The following is a 15,291-nucleotide window of genomic DNA, read 5'->3' as shown; positions in this document are numbered from 1 at the left end:
GTTGCTTCACAACTTTTTCAGATTTGAAGATAATGGCGGAAAATATGCAGCCGAAGTCCGATGAGAGCGGATACAAATTAATTGCTCTAACTAATTATGACAAATGTTAAGAAAATGTTGAGTAATGTAACAAAGTAATGACTTTTCAAATAAGTTACGTTACAATTTGTTAGCTAACCTATCCTTACGAACCGCATAGCATTACAGTATGTACCGGTATGTTAACTAGTTACCGTCCTAACTTTAGTTGGCTACTAATACATTGAACTATTAACTATATGCTATCTAACTAACTAACCAACGTTTATTGATTTGATTATTCACGTCATTCTTAGCTCAGTGGTATAGTCGTTGTGAGTTCTCAATGGACATTGTTAATTCTGGCTGTCTACTCCGATTTCTTAGCACTCTCGTCTGAGTGTGCCAGAGCGCAGAATAACTGATGATGGATTTACGAATGCTCAACATATGGCCGGTGTCAGTAAACGTCAACAAAAACAAGCGTAATTCCATTGTTGCCAGCAGCACAGTTACAGTCACCAACGCTCTGGATAACATAAAAACAGCCTAACCAGCTCTGCTAGGGCGAGTAAAATGGTCAGAGTGAGGTGGTCTCTCATTTGTGACTGGATGTAGCTAGCAAGCTAGCCAACGTTAGCCAGTTAGCTTGGGTGCTTGACTGCCATTGTGAGGTCAGAACGCTCGGATCAACCCTACTCCTCGGCTAGATCGTCCAGTGTACGCTCCAAGAGCGAAACGCTCTGATTTTATAAACGGGCAATCTGACAACACTCTGGATTTGCGCACTCCGTTACTCCAGATTGAATTTACGAACACAGCCAAAATCATAAAAATGTTTAGCTAGTAATTTGTTATGCTAACAAGCTAGAAAGAGTTGCATAGCAACAGCATCAACTTCCGGTAGACAGGTGAAGCGCTAGTACGCTCAACTGAAAGGATACCGTTCATCTACAGTATACTAAAATGAACTAATAGTATGTAGTATATACTCATTAAGTATGTAGTATACAGTATGTTAGTATGGGTATTCGAACACAGCTATAGCCTGTGTGATTGTGCTGGCCTATGATGACATATTTGAGTGCAAAAATCCTAAATACGCTATTTATTAGGGCAATGCACATATGTACATGCATTCAGCGAACTATTGAAAATGCAAACGGTCAAACCTGCATTCTTCAGAGTTTGTTCTAAAGTTCTAATGAAGAGGTAAGTCACTACTATTTTATTTTATTATTATTATGTATTATGTGTTATGATAACAGTATATTAAAAGGCAAAGGCAATTATATTGACTTTTTACAATTTGACATTTAGAAAGACAATGTCTACTAATTACTATTTTCCATTAAGACCTTTCCATAGTTTTGTTGACAGAATGTGAGTGAACCATGACCAACTGGTCAAGAGATGGAGAGAGGACGTGCAGGTGTGGAACTATTACAACTACCTTGCAACTACATTACTACAAGTCCACTCAACACAATGATTTAAGGATGAGCTTTAGTACAGCAAACACCAATGTAGAATTCATAGAATGATGTGCATATCACGCTTGTATTACTATCAACAACAGAAATGTAACTGTTGACAAGAACAAGAAGTATAGACAGTTATTAAAACATGAGTAGCCTTTACTCGATTTTGCTGCCCCTTTTCTAACATGAATATGATCGTTCTACTTTTGACTTCTTTCTTTTATCTTTCGAAAGAATCAACTCGAAGAAGGCTGCATTTCAATGTCAAAATCTACTGGCCAACTCCTACTCCCTAACATGGGACAATGTGCAAGGAAGAGTGCAAATCAACAATTACTTTTGCATTACAGTAGAATAAAACATTTTTCACTGTCAATTCTGTCACTCTTAATCCATCACATATAGTGAATGTACTGTATATTACACAGTCATTTTATACAAACCAACCTGTTTATTCTTAATTGAGGATTAAACTGCCTTTACAGCCACAATCTACAGCTGCAAGACTTTGTAGATATCAACTATTTACAACATGCATGCATTCTCTTAGTAACAATGAGCAACACATACACATCATCAGAGCCAGGAGCATGGAAACAAGTTCCTCCTGTGGGCACTTAGAGTTGCCCATTACAGCAGAACTTCTGTCATCTTCGGGGGCCGCCTCAAAGGGCTGTGGGCGTTCCTCCTCTCATCAACCTACCATCTCCACGTGTGTGGGCACTGCATAATAGAAGGAAGACAACACGATAATAAGTTCAACATCACAGGAAGCAACAGGACCCTGAACAGCTTCTACCCCCAAGCCATAAGACTGCTAAATAGTTAGTTGAATAATTAATCAATAGCTACACGGACTATCTGCACTGACCCTTTTCACACTCTTTTGACTCATCACACACGCTGCTGTTACTGTTTATTATCTATCATGTTGCCTAATCACTTTATCCCCACTTATATGCACATATCTACCTCAGTTACCCCTGCACCTCGACTCGGTACTGGTACCCTGTGTATATAGTCAAGTTATCATTACTAATTATGTATTTATTCCTCGTGTTATTATCTTTCTCTCTGCATTGTTGGGAAGGGCCTGTGAGTAAGCATTTCACTGTTAGTCTACACCTGTTGTTTACGAAGCATGTGACAAATCCAAATTCACGGAAGATGGGCCAGATGATGAGGAGCCTTGCAGGAGAGATAGAGCACTGGCGTGACCTTAATACAGCAGGATAAAAGAGGTGTGTTGTACATTATTCATAACTGCCTGTCATTTTCATTTCCTAAATGAATAAAATTAATGATAACACAAAACTAACAACTGAACTAAGCAAATTATTACTGACCTCTTGCATCACACACACACAGCAGGAAGACCGTTGGTCACATGCTGATGATAACGCTCTCTCCCCATGTCTGAGAGCACAGGAGGTTGGTGGCACATTCATTGGGGAGGACGGGCTCATGGTAATGGCTGGAGCGGAAGGAGTGGAATGGTATTAAATACATCAAACACATGGTTTCCATGTGTTTGATGCCATTCCATTTCCTCTGTTCCAGACATTATTATGAGCCGTCCTCCCCTCAGCAGCCTCCTGTGTCTGAGAGAAATAAATACTGCAGTATTGTCTTCCTCAAACAGATGTCCTGCGAAGTGTTGTTCATCAGGTCTATCATGTTCTTGTGTATCTGTTTTGTTTGGACCGAGTAGATGTACGTTGAGGCTTTTCCCGGTTGCCCATCTCTGGCACATCTGCCAACCTCCTGCCAGTAATTCATAAGCTCTTCGGATGGCCCCCAGTGCACCACATGCCTTATGTCATCAACCTGTATGCCAGTTCCAAAAGCCACTGTAGCAATAAACAGCGGATGGTGCTGTCTTGCCTGGCAAATGTAGACACTATCCTCTGCTGAGCGTGCGGGTCTGTATGGCTGTGGTACATGTCGATAAGCTTGTGCTCCTGTATGTCATTACCATCGATCCAAGCCCCATCTCCCAGTTCATTCATCAGATTGCCGTAAACTCTGGTCACAGATGTGACAGTCTAGCACACATTAAATACATATTTTTGAAAAATAATTCAACTACAGCGTTGTAACACCTGCAGACTTGCCTGCAATAAATGATAGTCTTGCGTTCCTCTTTGACTCCTTCAGTTCCTCCAGCAGCCACTGCACTTATTTTGAGATGTCCAGCGATGTACCTTTCTTGAGATATGAATGTTTGGCCTGTGGAATTAGAAAATGAAACCAACGTCATGCAATACCACATTTTTGTGCATGGAGTCATCTATACTCATAACACTGGTGTTTCTTGAATACTAGTGTTCTGCAGAGAGATTGATGATATTACCGATTATCATATTAACTTGATGCAGTAAGGAATCACACAGAGTTTGAAAGGGCTGAGTAAGGGTTTGCTGTAGCAACATTGACTGTTTTGTGAAAATAATAAATACTTGTAATCATGGCATACATACCATGTGGTCATACAATGGACTTCATCGATTGCTAAAAGGCATATCCTCCCCTTCACAGATTTCAACCAGGTCTACCATTTCGGCAGGAACAGACTTTCTGGGGACATGTAGACAAGAGTGATCTCTCCATCAAGGATACCTGGAGGAAAATCAACTAAGACAATTTATGGAGGATTTAATTTTCTCTCTCTATCCTCAATATATCTCTTGCTCTATTTTAGAGCCCTGTGCGGGCATGAACATTAAGCCTGAGCCCTACCCATGCCCGCGATATTCAGGCCCTACCCTACCCAGGCCCGATTGCTTCTGCCAAATTTAAGGCCCAGCCCTGCCCGAAGCCCGAAATCAGAAATAACTTATTCTGTTAGTTAATCCATTAGCTGCTTCTCTCTGTCTGTCATTCGCTCCCTGCACGCAACTCGCTCTGCACATGGTGGCTCTGAGTCTATGAATATCCATAGCAATGGCTCCGCCTGGGTTGCTCTGCTCAATGAAGAGACATGAGACAGCAGTTAGCTGTTAGCTACTTTTCATCAATCTAAACTTCAACAAAACTCAAGGCACATTATTATTTTCTGTGAAATAATCCTTCCTGTCTTATATTTGATGAGGTTGAAGCACTTCTGACACCATATTATGATCTTAGTCAGATATGACTGTACTGCGCAGCAGAGCACGTGCAAGTGGCTCAGCTTCAAAATGTTAGTGATCAATTTAGTGATACCCAAGCCCTTCCCGTACCCTAGTTATTGATGAAAAAACAGGCTCTACTCAGCCCTAACCCGATGTTGGGGCCCGTCGGGCTCGGGTCGGGTAGCAGAGCTCTCTTTGTGTGTATGAGAGAGGCATAATCTAAAACAATTATGTTTAACATCTTATTATTATTATTATTATTACAACAAATAAACCGTTTTTTTCTCCAACATACTTTTTATTGTTTCCGTGTCATATTTTTGATGACAGCTGCAGCGCTAACCCCAACATTGGTCCATCTTTGGACCTGGTCCTTAATCAGTGCTTTCAAGGAACTTACGACAATCACAAAATGTTTTTGTCCAGGATGAAGCTGTAATTGCATGAGTTATTAAAATAAGAAATAAAGTATTTAATTTATAGTATTACACATGCATTATTATGTAAAAAAGGGATTTATAAACACAGGCATAAATAATGTTTTTTTAAACTGTAGTGTACTTTATTAGTATACAGTGTAGGCCTAATAAATGTTTGTAATAGATGTAAAACTAAAATAATTGGCATTCTTCTATATTCCTGACATTGAGGAATTCTCAAAAGCTATTCAGTTGACCTAATCCATTAAATCTCCATACAGTCCAAAAAAAGCACTTTTACCAAATCCCGTGGGGAGAACTGCCAACACATGTCTCCCTGATGCAAGGGTCTTCAATGCTCCCCTCTGCACTTCTTTTAGTGATTATTTATTGGCAATGCCATCTAATATGCAATCTATGTCATCCATTGTTTTTCGCGAATCGATGGAAAATCACATACCCTCATTGAGTGAAGAAAAGCGTTATTAGGGACAGTGTGTCACGTGCAATGACTGTATGGTCGCCAGTGGCGTACCGCAGTTTCGCAGGGCCACCCACAAGGTCTGCTAACCTTCTACTATTTTACAGATTTTGCCATGAGGCAGTGATGGTCGTGTGCCATCTTCCTAAAAACATTGACGTTTTTTTTTGACCATTGTGGCAACACTGAGCCCATTCTACGGGAACACTGTCTTTAGCAGCCACTAAGATGTAGAATAAGCTAGTTTTTCCGGTGGAAAATGTCAATAGTACCAGTTGGAATGGACCAACCTGGATAAAACCTGGTTTTAAACACGTTTTCTGATAGCGAGGGACACATTTAACTTTACGCAAGCAAGTCTCTTCATCTTATTGGTGTCCTTTAGTAGTGGTTTCTTTGCAGCAATTCGACCATTAGAGTGACTAGTGTTCCATTACTAAAGTGGCCAGTGATTTCAAGTATATGTAAATGGGGTAGCAGCTTCTAAGGTGCAGGGTTACATAACCGGGTGGAAGCCACCTAGTGATGGCCTTGAGATAGAAGCAGTTTTTCAGTCTCTCGGGCCCAGCTTTGATGCACCTGTACTGACCTCGCCTTCTGGATGATAGCAGGGTGAACAGGCAGTGGCTCGGGTGGTTGTTGTCTTGATTATCTTTTTGGCCTTCCTGTGACATCGGGTGCTGTAGGTGTCCTGGAGGGCAGGTAGTTTGCCATCGGTAATGCGTTTGGCAGACCGCACCACACTCTGGAGAGCCCTACGGTTGCAGGCGGTGCAGTTGCCATACCAGGTGGAGATACAGCCCGACAGGATGCTCTCAATTATGCATCTGTAAAAGTTTATGAGGGTTTTAGGTGCCAAGACACATTTCTTCAGCCTCCTGATGTTGAAGAGGCTCTGTTGCGCCTTCTTCACCACACTGTCTGTGTGGGTGGACCATTTCAGATCGTCAGTGTTGTGTACGCTGAGGAACTTGAAGCTTTCCACCCGCTCCACAGTGGTCCCGTCGATGTGGATAGGGGCGTGCTCCCTCTGCTGTTTCCTGAAGTCTACGATCAGCTCTTTTGTTTTGTCGACATTGAGAAGACGGTTATTTTCCTGGCACCACACTTCCAGGGCCTTCACCTCCTCTCTATAGGCTGTCTCGTCATTGTTGGTAATCAGGCCTACTACTGTTGTGTGGTCTGCAAACTTGATGATTGAGTTGGAGGCGTGCGTGGCCACGCAGTCATTGGTGAACAAGGAGTACAGGAGGGGGCTGAGCACGCACCCTTGTGGGGCCCCTGTGTTGAGGATCAGCGAACTGGAGGTGTTGTTTCCTACCTTCACCACCTGGGGGCGGCCCGTCAGGAAGTCCAGGACCCAGTTGCACAGGGCAGGGTTCAGACCCAGGGCCCCGAGCTTAGTGATGAGCTTGGAGGGTACTATGGTGTTGAATGTTGAGCTATTGTCAATGAACAGCATTCTTACATATGTATTCCTCTGGTCCAGATGGGATAGGGCAGTGTGCAGTGCGATGGCGATTGCATCATCTGTGGCTCTATTGGGGCGGTAAGCAAATTGGAGTGGGTCTAGGGTGTCAGTTAAGCTAGAGGTGATATGATCCTTAACTAGCCTCTCAAAGCACTTCATGATGGCAGAAGTGCAGCTGTAGGACTTTTTGAGGATCTGAGGGCTTATGCTGAATATTTTTTGCCTCCTGAGGGGAAGAGGCGTTGGTGTGTATGGACCATGATAATTCCTTTGTGATGTGGACACTGAGGAAGCAGTGGTGTGTATTCACGGATGCCATGGGAAGCCAGGCTTCTCCAAATATAAATACAAATTATAAAATAATTTCTCTTTCGTCTCTCTCTGTGTTTTCATAATTTTCCGCCAATTCGCAAGTGGCTGAATCTCACCGGAGAAATCATCTGAGCAAGGGGAAACAACGCCCCTCTGTCTCAATATGTGTAGCCCATGTATCTGATGCTGTCTGGACCAAAATAGTATAACATGTTGCTGCCATAGCATTTGATTGATTGATGCCAGCAAGCATTTGGCCTCCCTTGATAAATGTTTTAAATAAAATAATTTGCCAATCAGCGTTGAGCTGAGCTCAACTGTGGGTTGTCCTGGTGCAGCAAAATGCCCCCCAAGGGAGGCCAGTTTTTATTTAGCTTCACACCAATCAAATCACTTCCTAAGCAAAACGCAATTTTCAGAAACACGTGTCTGTTTCTGGTCTGCTTCTGTTGATATCTTGCAGTAGCTAGCTTGCTAAATCGGCCCTTTCCCAAGCCATGAATGGAGATGGGGATTTGGATATGGTTTTTACTTAATTCTCTGTACAGGACAATGATTATGACGGTGATTCTGATCTAACCATAAATTAATGTTTTGTGCCACTGGCCTGAGACGATTGAAGTTCAATATGTAGCCTAGATGTAGCCTAGTAGGCTCATGTTAAGTAGCTAGCTAACTTAGCTGGTTAATTGTTGCCCATGTTAGAAGTTAGCCTAGCAAGCATTTTAGCTAGGTAGCCTATGACATTAAAAACTAAAAGTGTACTGTATGACAGAGCCATAGACCATTTTGCCAACATGAAAGAGAGGATGGTATTGGTGTTCCACTAGTCTACAAGTAGGGTGTGTTTTACTTGCGCATGCACAAACACACACACACACACACACACACACACACACACACATACGCACACAAACACATAACACACACACACACACACACACAGACAGACATAAAACAGTACCATGGACAGCCACATGATATTTAGCAACATTGACTGGACTAAATTGTTTTTGGTATCTTTACGTTTGTTTTCAGTGTATTAAACTAAGCATAAATAGCCTTGTTGATTTGATGATGTTGAAATGTTTAAGTTGAAATGGTGCTGGAATAGCAGAGGCAGTGCTCCTGTTGTCTTTGTGCTGATTGCTGTAACTCTGTGGTTCTAAATCAGTAGTTGTTTAGTAAACTGTCAAAAATATGAACTTGCTTGACCATGCTACAGGTGATATACAGTGGGGGAAAAAAGTATTTAGTCAGCCACCAATTGTGCAAGTTCTCCCACTTAAAAAGATGAGAGAGGCCTGTAATTTTCATCATAGGTACACGTCAACTATGATAGACAAATTGAGAAAAGAAAATTCCAGAAAATCACATTGTAGGATTTTTAATGAATTTATTTGCAAATTATGGTGGAAATTAAGTATTTGGTCACCTACAAACAAGCAAGATTTCTGGCTCTCACAGACCTGTAACTTCTTCTTTAAGAGGCTCCTCTGTCAGATTGCTGAGTTGCATCCAAAGAACACCATACCTACTGTGAAGCATGTGGGTGGAAACATCATGCTTTGGGGCTGTTTTTCTGCAAAGGGACCAGGACGACTGATCCGTGTAAAGGAAAGAATGAATGGGGCCATGTATCATGAGATTTTGAGTGAAAACCTCCTTCCATCAGCAAGGGCATTGAAGATGAAACATGGCTGGGTCTTTCAGCATAACAATGATCCCAAACACACCGCCCGGGCAACGAAGGAGTGGCTTCATAAGAAGCATTTCAAGGTCCTGGAGTGGCCTAGCCAGTCTCCAGATCTCAACCCCATAGAAAATCTTTGGAGGGAGTTGAAAGTCCGTGTTGCCCAGCGACAGCCCCAAAACATCACTGCTCTAGAGGAGATCTGCATGGAGGAATGGGCCAAAATACCAGCAACAGTGTGTGAAAACCTTGTGAAGACTTACAGAAAATGTTTTACCTGTGTCATTGCCAACAAAGGGTATATAACAAAAGTATTGAGAAACTTTTGTTATTGACCAAATACTTATTTTCCACCATAATTTGCAAATAAATTCATTAAAAATCCTACAATGTGATTTTCTGGATTTTTTTTTCTAATTTTGTCTGTCATAGTTGACGTGTACCTATGATGAAAATTACAGACCTCTCTCATCTTTTTAAGTGGGAGAACTTGCACAATTGGTGGCTGACTAAATACCTTTTTTCCCCACTGTAACTGTTTGTTACATGCAATATTTGCTTTGTGGACTTCACTGGACAGATGTTGCTCTCCGGTTTTGTGATGAAACAAACGTACTAGTAGTTGAATTTATTCCACCACTGTGTGAATGTTTTATTTTTGTTGTCACGGCTTTATTGTATATCACGGTGGCGTATGAACGAATGGGTTTTAGAGCAAACAACGCAATTATCCCAACATAGGATGTAATATGGCTTTTTTACGTGCTTGGCTTGACATCCTCAGTGATTTTAACCACACACCGCTACTGCGAGGAAATTGAAGCTCTCGAACCCGCTCCACTACAGCCCCATCGATGTGGATGGGGGCGTGCTCGGCACTCCGTGTCCTGTAGCCCACGATCAGCTCCTTTGTCTTGCTGAAGTTGAGGGAGAGGTTGTTGTCCTGGCACCACACTGCCAGGTCAGTGACCTCCTCCCTATAGGCTGTCTCATCGTCGTCCGTGATCAGGCCAACCACCGTTGTGTTGTCAGCAAACTTAATCAATCAATCACATTTATATATAAAGCCCTTTTTACATCAGCAGATGTCACCAAGTGCTATACAGAAACCCAGCCTAAAACCCCAAACAGCAAGCAACACAGATGTAGAAGCAAGGTGGCTAGGAAAAACTCCCTAGAAAGGCAGGAACCTAAGAATAAACCTAGAGAGGAACCAGGCTCTGAGGGGTGGCCAGTCCTCTTCTGGCTGTGCCGGGTGGAGATTATAAGAGTAGATGGCCATTAATGATGATGTTGGAGTCGTGCTAGGTACAGGAAGGGACTAAGCACAGACACCTGGGGGCGGCCCGTCAGGAACTCCAGGATCCAGTTGCAGAAGGAGGTGTTCAGTCCCAGGGTCCTGTGCTTAGTGATGAGCTTGGAGGGCACTATGGTTTTGAACATTGAGCTATTGTCAATGCCTTGTTACAGTGGCTTGCAAAAGTATTCACCCCCCTTGACATTTTTCCTATTTTGTTGCCTTACAACCTTGAATTAAAATTGATTTTTTGGGGGTTTGTATAATTTCATTTACACAACATGCCTACCACTTTGAAGATGCAAAAAAAACCAGAAAACTTGAGCGTGCATATTCATGGCGATGAAAAACATCCCCACAGCATGATGCTGCCACCACCATGCTTCACTGTGGGGATGGTGTTCTCGGGGTGATGAGAGGTTTTGGGTTTGCGCCAGACATAGCATTTTCCTTGATGGACAAAAAGTTACATTTTAGTCTAATCTGACCAGAGTACCTTCTTCCATATGTTTGGGGAGTCTCCCACATGCCTTTTGGCGAACACCAAACGTGTTTGCTTCTTTTTTTCTTCAAGCAATGGCTTTTTTCTTCCATAAAGCCCAGCTCTGTGGAATGTACGGCTTAAAGTGGTCCTATGGACAGATACTCCATTCTCCGCTGTGGAGCTTTGCAGCTCCTTCAGGGTTATCTTTGGTCTCTTTGTTGCCTCTCTGATTAATGCCCTCCTTGCCTGGTCTGTGAGTTTTGGTTTGCGGTCCTCTCTTATCAGGTTTGTTGTGGTGCCATATTCTTTCAATTTTTTTATAATGGATTTAATGGTGCTCCGTGGGATGTTCAAAGTTTCGAATATTTTTTTATAACCCAACCCTGATCTGTACTTCTCCAGAACTTTGTCCCTGACATGTTTGGAGAGCTCCTTGGTCTTCATGGTGTCGCTTGCTTGGTGGTGCCCCTTGCTTAGTGGTGTTGCAGACTCTGGGGCCTTTCAGAACAGGTGTATATATACTGAGATCATGTGACAGATCATGTGACACTTAGATTGCACACAGGTGGACTTTATTTAACTAATTATGTGTCTTCTGAAGGTAATTGGTTGCACCAGATCTTATTTAGGGGTTTCATAGCAAAGGGGGTGAATACATATGCACGCACCACTTTTCTGTTATTTATTTTTTAGATTTTTTTTTAACAAGTTATTTTTTTCATTTCACTTCACCAATTTGGACTATTTTGTGTATGTCCATTACATGAAATCCAAATAAAAATCAATTTCAATTACAGGTTGTAATGCAGCAAAATAGAAAAGATGCCAAGGGGGATAAATACTTTTGCAAGGCACTGTATACCATTGCCATAGGCTTGCTTTTTGTCTAGTTTTCTTAGATTTTAGTTCTGTAACAATTTAATAATGTGCTTATTGACCGTTTACACTTTGAAGAACATATTGCAATACAATGGTACATATTTAGGCACAATACATTTCTAGCGATTATTAACTTTGTTGCAAGCATGGTTAACTGCTGTCATGATTATTGAAATAATCGTAAGATGCAAAGGATAGTTTGTGTTTTCGACTAGATATATAATAATGACAAGACTATGGAGTGGAAAAACACTAGTGCATATGTTATTGATTCCCAACTTCAAAGCCAGAAAACAAGAAGAGCTAGGTGATTAGTCTCCCTTTCCCTTGGACTGTTCCGATCCTTAACTGCACATGGTAAACTGTACTCCAGAGAGTGGTGTTTCACAGCCCTCTCATTAAAGCTGGACCAAAGTAGGGACACTGTGAAGTGTGCACTCTAAGGACCAGAGGCTGTTTCTAACCTAAAGCTTCTCTCTCCTCTGAAGTTTATTTAGATACCGAATGTCCTTTTCTTCAATGAAATGCTCTCTAAGGGGGATTTTTGTTTCTTCTTCATTTTAAAAGGATGAGCATATTTTCATGGGGATGTGTTTAAAGATTGAATCGCTTTAATGGCTTGAAGACAAATCTAACCCACCAAAAGTTCTACAGCTGCACCATCGAGAGCATCCTGACCGGTTGCATCACCGCCTGATATGGCAACTGCTCGGCATCCGACCATAAGGCGATACAGAGGGTAGTGCGTACAGCCCAGTAAATCACTGAGGCCAAGCTTCCTGCCATCCAGGACCTCTATACTAGGCGGTGTCAGAGGAAGACCCCAAAAATGGTCAAAGACTCCAGTCCCCCAAGTAATTTACTGTTCTCTCTGCTACCGCACGGTAAGTGGTACCGGAGCACCAAGTCTAGGTCCAAAAGGCTCCTTAACAGCTTCTACCCCCAAGCCATAAGTCTGCTGAACAATTCATCAAATGGCCACCCAGACTATTCACATTGACACCCCCCACTGCTACTCGCTGTTTATTATCTATGCATAGCCGCTTTACCCCTACCTACATGTACAAATTACCGCGACTAACCTGTACCCCCGCACATTGACTCGGTACCGGTACCCCCTGTATATTACCTCGTTATTGTTATTTTATTGCGTTACTTTTATAGAATTTTTTACTTTAGTTTATTTAGTAAATATTTTCTTAACTCTATTTCTTGAACTGCATTGTTGGTTAAGGGCTTGTAAGTAAGCATTTCACGGTAAGGTCTACACCTGTTGTATTCGGCGCATGTGACAAATAAAATTTGATTTGATTTGATTTTGATTTGAAAAGCTTGAGTGCAATCGGCAGGGCCGGCTACAGGCATTAGCAACATAAGCGGTCACTTAGCGCCCCCGGCCGCTAGGAAGTCAGTCGGGTCTCAACTTACTATTGAGAGTAAGAATAGTAGAATACACCAGGTGCATTTTTGAAATTTGATTGTGCGTCAGCAGTTTTTCTCTTGTTATATCAGTCACGGACAGTCACTCAATTAGCCATGTCAGCTTAAAAATTATTGATTGGTAGTCTAGCCAGCTATATAAACAATCATGGGTAGGTATCCAGGGTCCCTGACCTCCAGGTGGCCCCCATTGATTTTGTTAGTCATTCTCACTCAGATATAATATTAACATGGTATAAGTCATGGCAAAATGTGTAGAACTGCAGGAAATTATCTTTAAAACGGCAAAACTGTCTCTCCAACAAATTGGTAGAATTACATGATATTTGTTCGAAATTGAAAAAGTTTATCTCTGCCCCATGGCAAAATGTGTAGAATTGCAGGACACTTAAATGTATCACTCCGCCGTCAGGAGGGGGGCACTAAAATGTTTTGCCACTAAGTGGGGGGCCCCCCAATCAAATCTTGCTTAGGGACCCCAAAAGGCTAGGGCCAGCCCTGGCGATCACTGTAATGTCAAAAGAGCCTCAGCATTAGGATGAATTATTCACAATAGCCTCACTTGGAGTGGTATCTCTTGAGGAGCCATACCTGCAGAAATGAAGAAAGAGAAACAAAGAAGCCTGAGGGCAAACTCCTGTCCAAGTACTCCACCAAGCGCAAAGCGAGATAATTAGAAAATAATGCATTGATGCTGAAAATGAAGGACAGAGGAAACTTCAGGGAATCACCAACAATTACCAGCCGGTCATGTTTACAAGGCGCATTCATTGCCTTCTTAATGATCAAATCAAATCAAATGTTATTTGCCACATGCACCGAATACAACAGGTTTAGACATTACAGTGAAATACTTACTTACAAGCCCTTAACCAACAATGCAAAAGCAAATAACTAAAGAGCAGTAGTAAAATAACAGTAGGGAGGCTATATACAGGGGGGTACCGGTGTAGAGTCAATGTGCGGGGCTAGTCGAGGTAATTGAGGTAATATGTACATGTGGGTAGAGTTAAAGTGACTATGCATAAATAATAAACAGAGTAGCATCAGCGTAAAAGAGGGGGATGGGGTGGGGGTGGGGGTGGGGGGGCAGTGCAAATAGTCTGGGTAGCCATGATTAGCTGTTCAGGAGTCTTATGGCTTGGGGGTAGAAGCTGTTGAGAAGTCTTTTGGACCTAGACTTGGCACTCTGGTACCGTTTGCCGTGCGGTAGCAGAGAGAACAGTCTATGACTAGGGTGGCTGGAGTCTTTTACAATTTTGAGGGCCTTCCTCTGACACCGCTTGGTATAGAGGTCCTGGATGGCAGGAAGCTTGGCCCCAGTGATGTACTGGGCCGTACGCACTACCCTCTGTAGTGCCTTGCGGTTGGAAGCCGAGCAGTTGCCATACCAGGCAGCGATGCAACCAGTCAGGATGCTCTCGATGGTGCAGCTGTAGAACTTTTTGAGGATCTGAGGACCCATGCCAAATCTTTTCAGTCTCCTGAGGGGGAATAGGCTTTGTCGTGCCCTCTTCACGACTGTCTTGGTGTGTTTGGACCATGATAGTTCGTTGGTGATGTGGACACCAAGGAACTTGAAGCTCTCAACCTGTTCTACTACAGCCCCATCGATGAGAATGGGGGCGTGCTCAGTCCTCTTTTTTTTCCTGTAGTCCACAATCATCTCCTTTGTCTTGATCACGTTGAGGGAGAGGTTGTTATCCTGGCACCACACGGCCAGGTCTCTGACCTCCTCCCTATAGGCTGTCTCATCGTTTTCGGTGATCAGGCCTACCACTGTTGTGTCGTCAGCAAACTTAATGATGCTGTTGGAGTCGTGCCTGGCCATGCAGTCATGGGTGAACAGGGAGTACAGGAGGGGACTGAGCATGCACCCCTGAGGGGCCCCCGTGTTGAGGATCAGCGTGGCAGATGTGTTGTTACCTGCCCTTACCACCTGGGGGCGGCCCGTCAGGAAGTACAGGATCCAGTTGCTGAGGGAGGTGTTTAGTCCCAGGATCTTTAGCTTATTGATGAGCTTTGAGGGCACTATGGTGTTGAACGCTGAGCTGTAGTCAATGAATAGCATTCTCACATAGGTGTTCCTCTTGTCTAGGTGGGAAAGGGCAGTGTGGAGTGCAATAGAGATTGCATCATCTGTGGATCTGTTGGGGCGGTATGCAAATTGGAGTGGGTCTAGTGTTTCTGGGATAATGGTGTT

The sequence above is a fragment of the Coregonus clupeaformis genome, chromosome 19, assembly GCF_020615455.1.
Source record: "Coregonus clupeaformis isolate EN_2021a chromosome 19, ASM2061545v1, whole genome shotgun sequence".
NCBI classification, from domain to species: domain Eukaryota; kingdom Metazoa; phylum Chordata; class Actinopteri; order Salmoniformes; family Salmonidae; genus Coregonus; species Coregonus clupeaformis.
Note: the sequence above shows the minus strand (reverse complement) of the source record.